The following is a 12,029-nucleotide window of genomic DNA, read 5'->3' as shown; positions in this document are numbered from 1 at the left end:
CCTTTACAGAGCAGCAAATGCTTAGAGATTTTGTCACCACCAGGCCTGCCTTACAAGAGACCCTGAAGGAAGCACTAAACATGGAAAGGAACAACCGGCACCAGCCATTGCAAAAACATGCCAAAATGTAAAGACCATCGAGGCTAGGAAGAAACTGTATCAACTAACGAGCAAAATAACCAGTTAATATCATAATGGCAGGATCGAGTTCACACATATCAATATTAACCTTAAATATAAATGGACTAAATGCTCCAATTAAAAGACACAGACTGGCAAACTGGATAAAGAGTCAAGACCCATCATTGTGCTGTATTCAGGAGACCCATCTCACATGCAGAGACATACATAGGCTCAAAATAAAAGGATGGAGGAAGATCTACCAAGCAAATGGAAAACAAAAAAAAGCAAGGGTTGCAATACTAGTCTCTGATAAAACAGACTTTAAACCATCAAAGATCAAAAGAGACAAAGAAGGCCATTACATAATGGTAAATGGATCAATTCAACAGGAAGAGATAACTATCCTAAATATATATGCACCCAATACAGGAGCACCCAGATTCATAAAGCAAGTCCTTAGAGACTTACAAAGAGACTTAGACTCCCATACAATAATAATGGGAGACTTCAACACCCCACTGTCAACATTAGACAGACCAACGAGACAGAAAGTTAACAAGGATATCAGGAATTGAACTCATCTCTGCAGCAAGCAGACCTAATAGACATCTACAGAACTCTCCACCCAAAATCAACAGAATATACATTCTTCTCAGCACCACATCACACTTATTCCAAAATTGACCACATTGTTGGAAGTAAAGCACTCCTCAGCAAATGTACAAGAACAGAAATTATAACAAACTGTCTCTCAGACCACAGTGCAATCAAACTAGAACTCAGGACTAAGAAAATCAATCAAAACTGCTCAACTACATGGAAACTGAATAACATGCTCCTGAATGACTACTGGGTACACAACGAAATGAAGGCAGAAATAAAGATGTTCTTTGAAACCAATGAGAACAAAGATACAACATACCAGAATCTCTGGGACACATTTAAAGCAGTGTGTAGAGGGAAATTTATAGCACTAAATGCCCACAAGAGAAAGCAGGAAAGATCTAAAATTGACACTCTAACATCACAATTAAAAGAACTAGAGAAGCAAGAGTAAACGCATTCAAAAGCTAGCAGAAGGCAAAAAATAACTAAGATCAGAGCAGAACTGAAGGAGATAGAGATACAAAAAACCCTTCAAAAACTCAATGAATCCAGGAGGTGGTTTTCTTAAAAGATCAACAACATTGATAGACTGCTAGCAAGACTAATAAAGAAGAAAAGAGAGAAGAATCAAATAGATGCAATAAAAATGATAAAGGGGATATCACCACCGACCCCACAGAAATACAAACTACCATCAGAGAATACTATAAACACCTCTACGCAAATAAACTAGAAAATCTAGAAGAAATGGATAATTTCCTGGACACTTACACTCTCCCAAGACTAAACCAGGGAGAAGTTAAATCCCTGAATAGACCAATAGTAGGCTCTGAAATTGAGGCAATAATTAATAGCCTACCAACGAAAAAAAGTCCAGGACTAGATCGATTCACAGCTGAATTCTACCAGAGGTACAAGGAGGAGCTGGTACCATTCCTTCTGAAACTATTCCAATCAATAGAAAAAGAGGGAATCCTCCCTAACTCATTTTATGAGGCCAACATCATCCTGATACCAAAGCCTGGCAGAGACACACCAAAAAAGAGAATTTTAGACCAATATCCCTGATGAACATTGATGCAAAAATCCTCAATAAAATACTGGCAAATCGGATCCAGTAGCACATGAAAAAGCTTATCCACTATGACCAAGTGGGCTTCATCCCTAGGGTGCAAGGCTGGTTCAACATACGCAAATCAATAAACGTAATCCAGCATATAAACAGAACCAAAGACAAAAACCACATGATTATCTCAATAGATGCAGAAAAGGCCTTTGACAAAATTCAACAGCCCTTCATGCTAAAAACTCTCAATAAATTCGGTATTGATGGAACATATCTCAAAATCATAAGAGCTATTTATGACAAACCCACAGCCAATATCATACTGAATGGGCAAAAACTGGAAAAATTCCCTTTGAAAACTGGCACAAGACAGGGATGCCCTCTGTGTTCACTCCTTTTCAACATAGTGTTGGAACTTCTGGCTAGGGCAATCAGGCAATCAGAGAAAGAAATAAAGGGTATTCAGTCAGGAAAAGAAGAAGTCAAATTGTCCCTCTTTGCAGATGACATGATTGTATATTTAGAAAACCCCATTGTCTCAGCCCAAAATCTCCTTAAACTGATAAGAAACTTCAGCAAACTCTCAGGATACAAAATTAATGTGCAAAAATCACAAGCATTCTTATACACCAGTAACAGACAAACAGAGAGCCAAATCATGAATGAACTTCCATTCACAATCGCTTCAAAGAGAATAAAATACCTAGGAATCCAACTTACAAGGGATGTAAAGGACCTCTTCAAGGAGAACTACAAACCACTGCTCAGTGAAATAAAAGAGGACACAAACAAATGGAAGAACATACCATGCTCATGGATAGGAAGAATCAATATCGTGACAATGGCCATACTGCCCAAGGTAATTTATAGATTCAATGCCATCCCCATCAAGCTACCAATGAGTTTCTTCACAGAATTGGAAAAAAACTGCTTTAAAGTTCATATGGAACCAAAAAAGAGCCTGCATCTCCAAGACAATCCTAAGTCAAAAGAACAAAGCTGGAGGCATCACGCTACCTGACTTCAAACTATACTACAAGGCTACAGTAACGAAAACAACATGGTACTGGTACCAAAACAGAGATATAAACCAATGGAACAGAACAGAGTCCTCAGAAATAATACCACACATCTACAGCCATCTGATCTTTGATAAACCTGAGAAAAACAAGAAATGGGGAAAGGATTCCCTATTTAATAAATGGTGCTGGGAAAATTGGCTAGCCATAAGTAGAAAGCTGAAACTGGATCCTTTCCTTACTCCTTATACGAAAATTAATTCAAGATGGATTAGATACTTAAATGTTAGATCTAATACCATAAAAACCCTAGAAGAAAACCTAGGTAATACCATTCAGGACATAGGCATGGGCAAGGACTTCATGTCTAAAACACCAAAAGCAACGGCAACAAAAGCCAAAATTGACACATGGGATCTCATTAAACTAAAGAGCTTCTGCACAGCAAAATAAACTACCCTCAGAGTGAACAGGCAACCTACAGAATGGGAGAAAATTTTTGCAATCTACTCATCAGACAAAGGACTGATACCCGGAACCTACAAAGAACTCAAATTTACAAGAAAAAAACAAACAACCCCATCAAAAAGTGGGCAAAGGATATGAACAGACATTTCTCAAAAGAAGACATTCATACAGCCAACAGACACATGAAAAAATGCTCATCATCACTGGCCATCAGAGAAATGCAAATCAAAACCACAATGAGATACCATCTCACACCAGTTAGAATGGCAATCATTAAAAAGTCAGGAAACAACAGGTGCTGGAGAGGATGTGGAGAAATAGGAACACTTTTACACTGTTAGTGGGATTGTAAACTAGTTCAACCATTATGGAAAACAGTATGGCGATTCCTCAAGGATCTAGAACTAGAAGTACCATATGACCCAGCCATCCCATTACTGGGTGTATATCCAAAGGATTATAAATCATGCTGCTATAAAGACACATGCACACGTATGTTTATTGTGGCACTATTCACAATAGCAAAGACTTGGAATCAACCCAAATGTCCATCAGTGACAGACTGGATTAAGAAAATGTGGCACATATACAGCATGGAATACTACGCAGCCATAAAAAGGGATGAGTTCGTGTCCTTTGTAGGGACATGGATGCAGCTGGAAACCATCATTCTCAGCAAACTATTGCAAGAACAGAAAACCAAACACCAAATGTTCTCACTCATAGGTAGGAACTGAACAATGAGATCACTTGGACTCGGGAAGGGGAACATCACACACCAGGGCCTATCACAGGGAGGGGGGAGGGGGGAGGGATTGCATTGGGAGTTATACCTGATGTAAATGACGAGTTGATGGGTGCTGACGAGTTGATGGGTGCAGCACACCAACACGGCACAGGTATACATATGTAACAAACCTGCACGTTATGCACATGTACCCTAGAACTTAAAGTATAATTAAAAAAAAAAAAAGAAGACGACGACAGGGAAGGTCTCTTAAAGTAATAGTGGAGACCAAATTATTCTATTTCCCTTGTAGCTCCTTCCCTGTGTATGCAGTTAATGGAGTGGGGTTTCCCCACTTGTCCTGAAATCTTCTAGGCACAACAGATTTCTTCTAGGCACAACTCAGCCTGGTAGGTGAGTAATTATTATAATCACCAAGAACCCTGAAAGTAACTACTGATACTTTATTTAAATCAAGTAGGTAATTAAAAATGTGAATATACAATCAAATCCCAAGACACAAAGAGCATGAAAAGGAAACACCAAAATAAATGAGCAAAAAACTTGACCTCTCATGAAACAGCTTATGCAAATGAAACTCCAATTATTATTTTCACAGAAGTTTAAGAGGATAATGCATCCATATAATTAAAATAAGCTCCAGTGAAAAGGAGTTTTCAGAAATTCTAAGAAAAATATATTTGCCTAATTTAAAGCCTCAAAAGAAGGTTGAAGAGCAACATGTACACAGCTGAAGTTGATAGTATTAAAGACTCAGTGATGATATTCTCTGAGAACACAGAAAGAAAAGAAATAGATAATATGATAAAAGCAGTAACAGAAATTCAAAAAAGAGTGGCTAAAGTGAAAGAATAAGAGAACAACAACGCACACGCATCACCCCTCCAAATGTTATAGATTTCCAGAGAGAAAAACCGTATAGGAATTTTCATCTGTAATGCTCAATGCTAGAACACAAAGAAGCAATGTCAACAAAATGTTGAATGAAACCCACAAATATCTATTAACCAATCTATCCATCAAATATGAGGGCAAAATAAAGCCATTTTTCAGGTGAGAAAGCACCCAGAAAGCATGCCAATTCTACACGTCAAGGAAAAATAAATCAGTAAAATTTGAAGTCAAGTCCAAAGATTGCTGGTGTCTTTAATGTAAATGTTCGGAGACTTCTTAACAGATAAGACAACACTCTAGAAGTAAATTTCAGCATAACCTGGAAGGAGAGGGTGTGTAGGCAGGGACAAGTAAAAATATTCTGACAGCTCAGGGCTGAAGCAAGCAGGTCTCTAAGTACAGAGCCTGAGTATGAATTCTGCCTCTACTACTCACTAGCTGTGTGCCTTTCGGAAAATTACTTATCTTCTTACCGGTTTCCTCATCTGTAAATAATGGGAATAACTGACTCCCTTCTCACAAGGTGGTTGTGAGGATTTACTGAGTTAATACTGGTAAGAAACTTAAAATACTATCAGACACACAGAAAATAGTAACTGTTAGCTACTATCGGTGGTGGTAACAGGTTTTAGATGCTGATGAATTATTAATATCAAGATGAATATATTTGCTAATAATTTAAGAAAAACCACCAGGAAATATAGAAATGGGATATAGCTAACAATTCAGTAAGTATCAAGAAAATAATTTTTGAAAAGCACAATGAATAGAAAACATAAAATCAGATGGCAGGAAGAAGTACAAACACAGCAGTTATCACAGTTAATATGAAAATCAGTTAAATTCACTGATTAGAAAATGAGTATTAAAGAAACTTGAATAGAAAAAAATCAAACAATGAGAAATATACCTACACAAAAATGTCACAAAAATGTTTAAAAAAAAGCATAAATACAAGTAAACCAGGCAAATCTATAAAAAAGAAAGCAGATGTGGCGATATTAATTTTCTACAAAGAAAAATTTACAGCAAAAGCCACCAAGTAAAGCAAAGAATATCCTTTATAATAATCAAAAGTGCAAACCTATAATAATCATGCAATGAACAACAGCACTATCTATATAAAGCAAACACTATTAAAATTACAAGACAATTTTGAAAAATTCATTTTTAATGTTATATGTAAAGATAGCATTCTAAGAAAACAGACAAAGTAGAAAAATAAGTTGGTGTACTAGACCATTTACAATAGCACATTAACAACACAATATAACATGTAACTTTGAATTTCCCCCAAATTAGAAATGAACATTTAAAACATCCTCATAGAGCATTTACTAAAACTGAACATCCATCTCAATAAATAGCAAGTTAATTTTAAAGCAAAATATACAACAGAAGAAACTAGTTAGACGTTTTTTAAAATTATTATTATTTTGGAGATGGAGTCTCACTCCATTGCCAGGCTGGAGTGCAATGGCGATCTTGGCTCACTGCAACCTCTGACTGCTGGGTTCCAGCGATTCTCCTGCCTCAGCCTCTCAAGTAGCTGAGACTACAGGTGCATGCACCACAGCTGGCTAATTTTTGTATTTTTAGTAGACATGACATTTCACTGTGTTGGCCAGGATGGTCTCGATCTCCTGACCTCGTGATCTGCCCACCTTGGCCTCCCAAAGTGCTGGGATTACAGGCATGAGCCACTGCACCTGGCCTAAAACTATTTAGACATTTTAAGACATTCTTCTAATTGATTTTGGATTAAATGACCAAAATTCAAATCACAGACTACACAGAAATCAACATTAATGGTAATGCTCCACACATCATGGGATACAGTGTGAGTTTTCTTCAGAGAAAAAGTTATAACTTTAAATGTATTTACTAGGACACACATGATTGATAATAAGTGATGTGAACTTTAAACAGAGAAAAACAACAAAAGTGCACCAAAAGAAAAACTAAGGACATAAAAATATAAGCAGAGGTTAATAAAATGGAGAACAACCTTCATAAATATAATAAATAAAACCAAAAGCTGGTTTTATGAAAAATCCAAAACAAATTACCTTGTTATGGACTACTGCAGCTGGCGACTTTCAGTTGAAGCCAATGTTCATTTACCACTTTGAAAATCCTGAGGCCTTTTTTCAGAATTATGCTAAATCTACCCTGCCTCTACTCTACAAATGGAACAACAAAGTCCGGATGACAGCACATCTGTCACAGCACGATTTACTGAATATTTTAAACCCACTCTTGAGACCCACCTCCCAGAAAAAAAGATTCCTTTCAAAATATTATTGCTCATTGACAATGTGGCTGGTCACCCAAGAGTTCTGATAGAGATGGACAAGGAGATAAAAGGTTGCAGGAAAGCAGTCTGGATCAAAGAGTCATTTCAACTTTCAAGTCTTATTATTTAAGAAATATATTTCATAAGGCTATAGCTGTCATAGATAGTGATTCCTCTGATGGATTTGGGTAAATTTTAAACCTCTGGAAAGGATTCACCATTCTAAATGCCATTAAGGATATTTGTGATTCATGGATGGAGATCAAAATACTAACATCAATAAGAGATGGGAAGCAGTTGATTCCAACTTATTTTCTACTTTATATGTTATTTTCTTAGAATGCTATCTTCTCATATAACATTAAAAATGATTCCAACCCTCATGGGTGACTCTAAGGGGTCCAAGACTTCAGCAGAGGAAGTCACTGCAGATGTGGTGGAAACAGCAAGAGAACTAGAATTAAAAGTGGAGCCTGAAGACGTGACTGAATTGCTGCAATCTCATGATAAAACTTGAATGAATGAGGAGTTGCTTCTTATGGATAAGCAAAGAGAGTGGTTTCTTGAGATGGAATCTACTCCTGGCGAACATGCTGTGAACATTGTTGAAATGAAAACAAAGGATTCAGAATATGACATAAACTTGGTTGATAAAGCGTGGCAGGGTTTGAGAGGACTGACTCCAATTTTGAAAGTAGTTCTACTGTGGGTAAAATGCTACCAAACAGTATTGTATGCTACCGAGAAATTTTTCACGAAAGGAAGAGTCAATCAATGTGGCAAACTTCATTGTTGTCTTATTTTTAGAAATTGCCACAGCCACCTGATCAGTCAGAAGCTATCACCATTGAAGCAAGACCTTCTACCAGCAGAAAGCTTACTACTCTAATGTACATGTCAGGATGGACATTATCCAAAAAACAAAAGATAATTAGTGTTGGCAAGAATGTAAAGAAATTGAAATCCTTGCACAGGTGGAATTGCAAATGGTGCACCTGCTATGGAATACAGGGTGGAGGTTCACCAAAAAAACTTTAAAAAATTAAAAGTAGAACTACCATAAAATCCAGTAATCCCACTTCTAGGTATTTATCCAAAAGAGTTGAAATCAAAATCTCAATGAGATATTAACACTCTCATGTTCACTGCAGTGCTATTCATAGTAATCAAGATGTAGAAACCAACTAAATGTCCATCAACAGATGAATAATGAAAACGCAGCATACACAAACAATGGTATATTGTTCAGCCTAAAAAAAAAAGAAGGAAATTTTTAAATGTGAGACAGCATGGATGAACCTGAAGGGCATTATGCCAACTGAAATAAGCCAATCTCACAAGATATATAATGCACAATTCCACTTATATGAGGTATCTAAAATAGACAACGTCATAGAGTCAAAGAGTGGAATGGTGTCACCAGGAGCTGGAATGAGGGGAAATGGGGAGTTACTAATCAACAGGCTTAAAGCTTCAGTTAAGCCAGATGAATAAGTTCGAGAGATCGACTATAGAATGTTATACTTAGAGTCCACAATACTGTATTATACAGCTAAAAAATTGTTAAGAGGGTAGATCACATGTTAAGCATTCTTACCACAATTTTAAAAACAAGTGTAGTTATTAATAAGGAGAAAAAATATATAATAATCCCCCAAATATTTTTAAAGCCATTTTTTAAAAATTTAACCTTCATTTTTACTGCTTTATTAAGTTACAATTCACACATTATACACTTTCAACATCTATTTTTAATTTTTAAAATTATCCTGGTTTATATAAACCAAAAGATAACTTTCCTATTTATTTTGAAATTGAGTCTCACTCTGTCGCCCAGGTTGGAGTGGCGCCATCTCGGCTCACTGCAACCTCCGCCTCCAGGGTTCACGCCATTCTTCTGCCTCAGCCTCCTGAGTAGCTGGGACTACAGGCGCCCGCCACCATGCCCGGCTAATTTTTGTATTTTTAGTAGAGATGGGGTTTCACCATGTTAGCCAGGATGGCCTCAATCTCCTGGCCTTGTGATCTGCCCACCTTGGCCTCCCAAAATGCTGGGATCACAGGTGTAAGCCACCGTGCCTGGCCAAGGAAACTTTCTTAATGAAATAAAGGCTATCTATTATATACTAACAGTAAATGAAACAGTGAGACAATAAAGGCATTCTTCACTTTAGAGTCAGAAGCAAAATAAGAGCAAGCCCATTATCACTGCAATTCAAACTTGTTCTGGAAGTTCTAGCTAATACACAAGACAAGAAAATAGAGAAGTATAAATATTAAAAAGTTATTACTATTTGTAGATTATATGATAACCTGCCTAGGAAATCCAGAACATCAATGGAAAAACTATTAGAACCAGAAAGAAAGTTTGGTAATGTGGCTAGATACAAATGTGTTGCCAAAAAAAGAAAAAAAAAAAAAAGGAAAACAGCTTTCCTATAAACTAAGAGATCAATATAAGAGACAATCTAAAACAGACTCAAATACAATGAGAATTGATAAGTGATAAAAACTGACATTTGGAAAAAAGATTTATGCAACACTGTGTTGGGACAATACCTCATTAGAGGGGGGAAAAGGTAGACTCTTCTATGTTGCTATACCACAAAATTAATGCAGGAATAATTAATCACCTATATGTAAATAGCAAATTATGAAAGAATATATGAAAAAATATTTTAATGTTTTTGGTGTAGGGAAGTGTTTCTAAGCAACATATGAACCCAGAAAAAATTAACGGTGATTGTACAGAAATTTTGAAGTTCTACAAAGCAGAGACCATAAATGAACATTAAGTTGACATCTTGGAAGAAACTATGTAATACACATAAAAGACAATATGTTATGTCTATGGAAAAAGCAAAAACATAACACATGGCCGGGCACGGTGGCTCATGCCTGCAATCCCAGCACTTCGGGAGGCCGAGGTGGCTAGATCACTTGAGGTCAGGAGTTCGAGACCAGCCTAGTCAACATGGCAAAGCCCTGTCTCTACTAAAAGTACAAAAATTAGCTGGGTGTGGTGACGGGCGCCTGTTATCCCAGCTACTCCAGAGGCTGGGGCAGGAGGATCGCTTGAACCCAGGAGGCAGATGTTGCAGTGTGCCAAGATTGTGCCACTGCATACACAGCAGTGAGACAAAAAGAAAAGAAAGAAAAACCCACAAAACAACTTTTAGAGGTCAAAAAGAAACAGTAAATAAACACATGAAAAGCTGCAAAACTCCACTGTCAAAGAATTTATACAATAAAATGAACTGTTTTTAACCTATCAGAAAAAATAAAAACTTTCTAACGATGTTGGTGGAGGTGCAGGGAAATGGACACTCTCCTCATTATTATTTCTCAGTATTTATCAAATTCTAAGATATGCAAGCCTCATAATCAGCAGTCCAAATTCAAATATTTTATACTATAGAAATACTTAGAATAAGTGTACCAAGATACAGGAACCAGGATGTTCAATCCTCAAAACACTGGTTTTTATGACAAAAGTTATATATAATCTAAACTTTCATGGATATGGGAAAGGCTAACCACATGGCAGTTACGCATGATGGTCACCAATAAAATCCTAAGACCCTTATAAAGTATAATGAAGATCAAGGCAGAGGCCCAAGACACACTATTAAACAAGTAACAAGCTGCAGATAAGAAGAATACTACAATTCTGTTTTTTAAAAATACTGTGTTTCTATATGTGTTTTCTAAAATAAAACACACAAAGCTACTTACAGTCAGCACCCGGAGGAGTAGATCTAAGAGAAGGGAGTATTCCCTCTCTTTTTGATACACCGGTTTTTCAGAATGTATTACTAATAGCCCCTGCTATTATTATTTTTGCGATTTAACCCAGAACCCTCTGCCCATACACAACAGGCCTGTCACTTTCAAATATGTAATCAATACATAAGACTTCCATATTCTGAGTAATTATCTTCCATCCACTGGCCTCTGCGAGCTGTCGCTTCCACATTACACCCTCTGCAATACATGAAGACAGTTGCCACATACCCTTCAATCTTCTGTTATCCAGTTAAATATCCCAAGTCCCTTCATGCACTCCTTATGGGAATAGTGTCCAGGGTTTGCCATTCATTCTTTTTTAGAATGCCAAGACACATTTCCCTGGGCTCCATCTGTCCAGAACAATATAGAATGGGTCTATCATCCCCTTTATTTTGGAAACAATTTCAACAGATGCACCTAACAGCTTAATTAGCTCTTCTGACAACCATACACAGCTGTTTATTAAAAATACAAGCATGGAGGATGGGGTTCAGGGAAATTCTCTCTACTGTCTTCACAATTTTTCTATAAATCTAAAACGATTCTATAAAGTAGAAGTCACAAAATAAAATCAAATACTCTACTTACAAATATAAAATGTAACTTGAAAACTACTATTAGGTACTATGCTCACTACCTGGGTACAATATACCCATGTAACAAGCCTGTACATGTGCCCCCATATCTAAAATAAAAGTTGAACATTTAAAAACATGTCATTTGAGATATTTCCCTCAGAAGGAAATTTTCTTCACAATTTACTTCTTGAGTCCTGTAGCAATTTACTTATGTGTGACTGATATGATACATTTTACTGGCATCTGCTTATGCTAGTGACATTACTAAAACCATCCAAAAATGTTCTACAATAAATAGTTTTAACAATAAGTTTAGAAGAAAATTCATAAATATTCAGGAACACAAATAATTATATCCCCTCTGAAAGTTAAAAAAGAAAGAAAAAGAAAAGCCTGACCAACATGGTGAAACCCCCTCTCTACAAAAAAATACAAAGATTAG

General features: G+C 36.6%; 1 protein-coding gene across 1 annotated transcript in view; it reads right to left on the bottom strand.

The window, feature by feature from the left end:
- LOC103226234 (probable C-mannosyltransferase DPY19L2) overlaps positions 1–12,029 on the bottom strand; it is a 124,120-nt gene that overhangs the window by 26,198 nt on the left and 85,893 nt on the right. The gene's annotated exons all lie outside the window — the stretch shown is intronic.

The sequence above is a fragment of the Chlorocebus sabaeus genome, chromosome 21 (assembly GCF_047675955.1).
Source record: "Chlorocebus sabaeus isolate Y175 chromosome 21, mChlSab1.0.hap1, whole genome shotgun sequence".
Lineage (NCBI taxonomy): Eukaryota > Metazoa > Chordata > Mammalia > Primates > Cercopithecidae > Chlorocebus > Chlorocebus sabaeus.
Note: the sequence above shows the minus strand (reverse complement) of the source record. Positions and strands in the feature narration are given on the sequence as shown.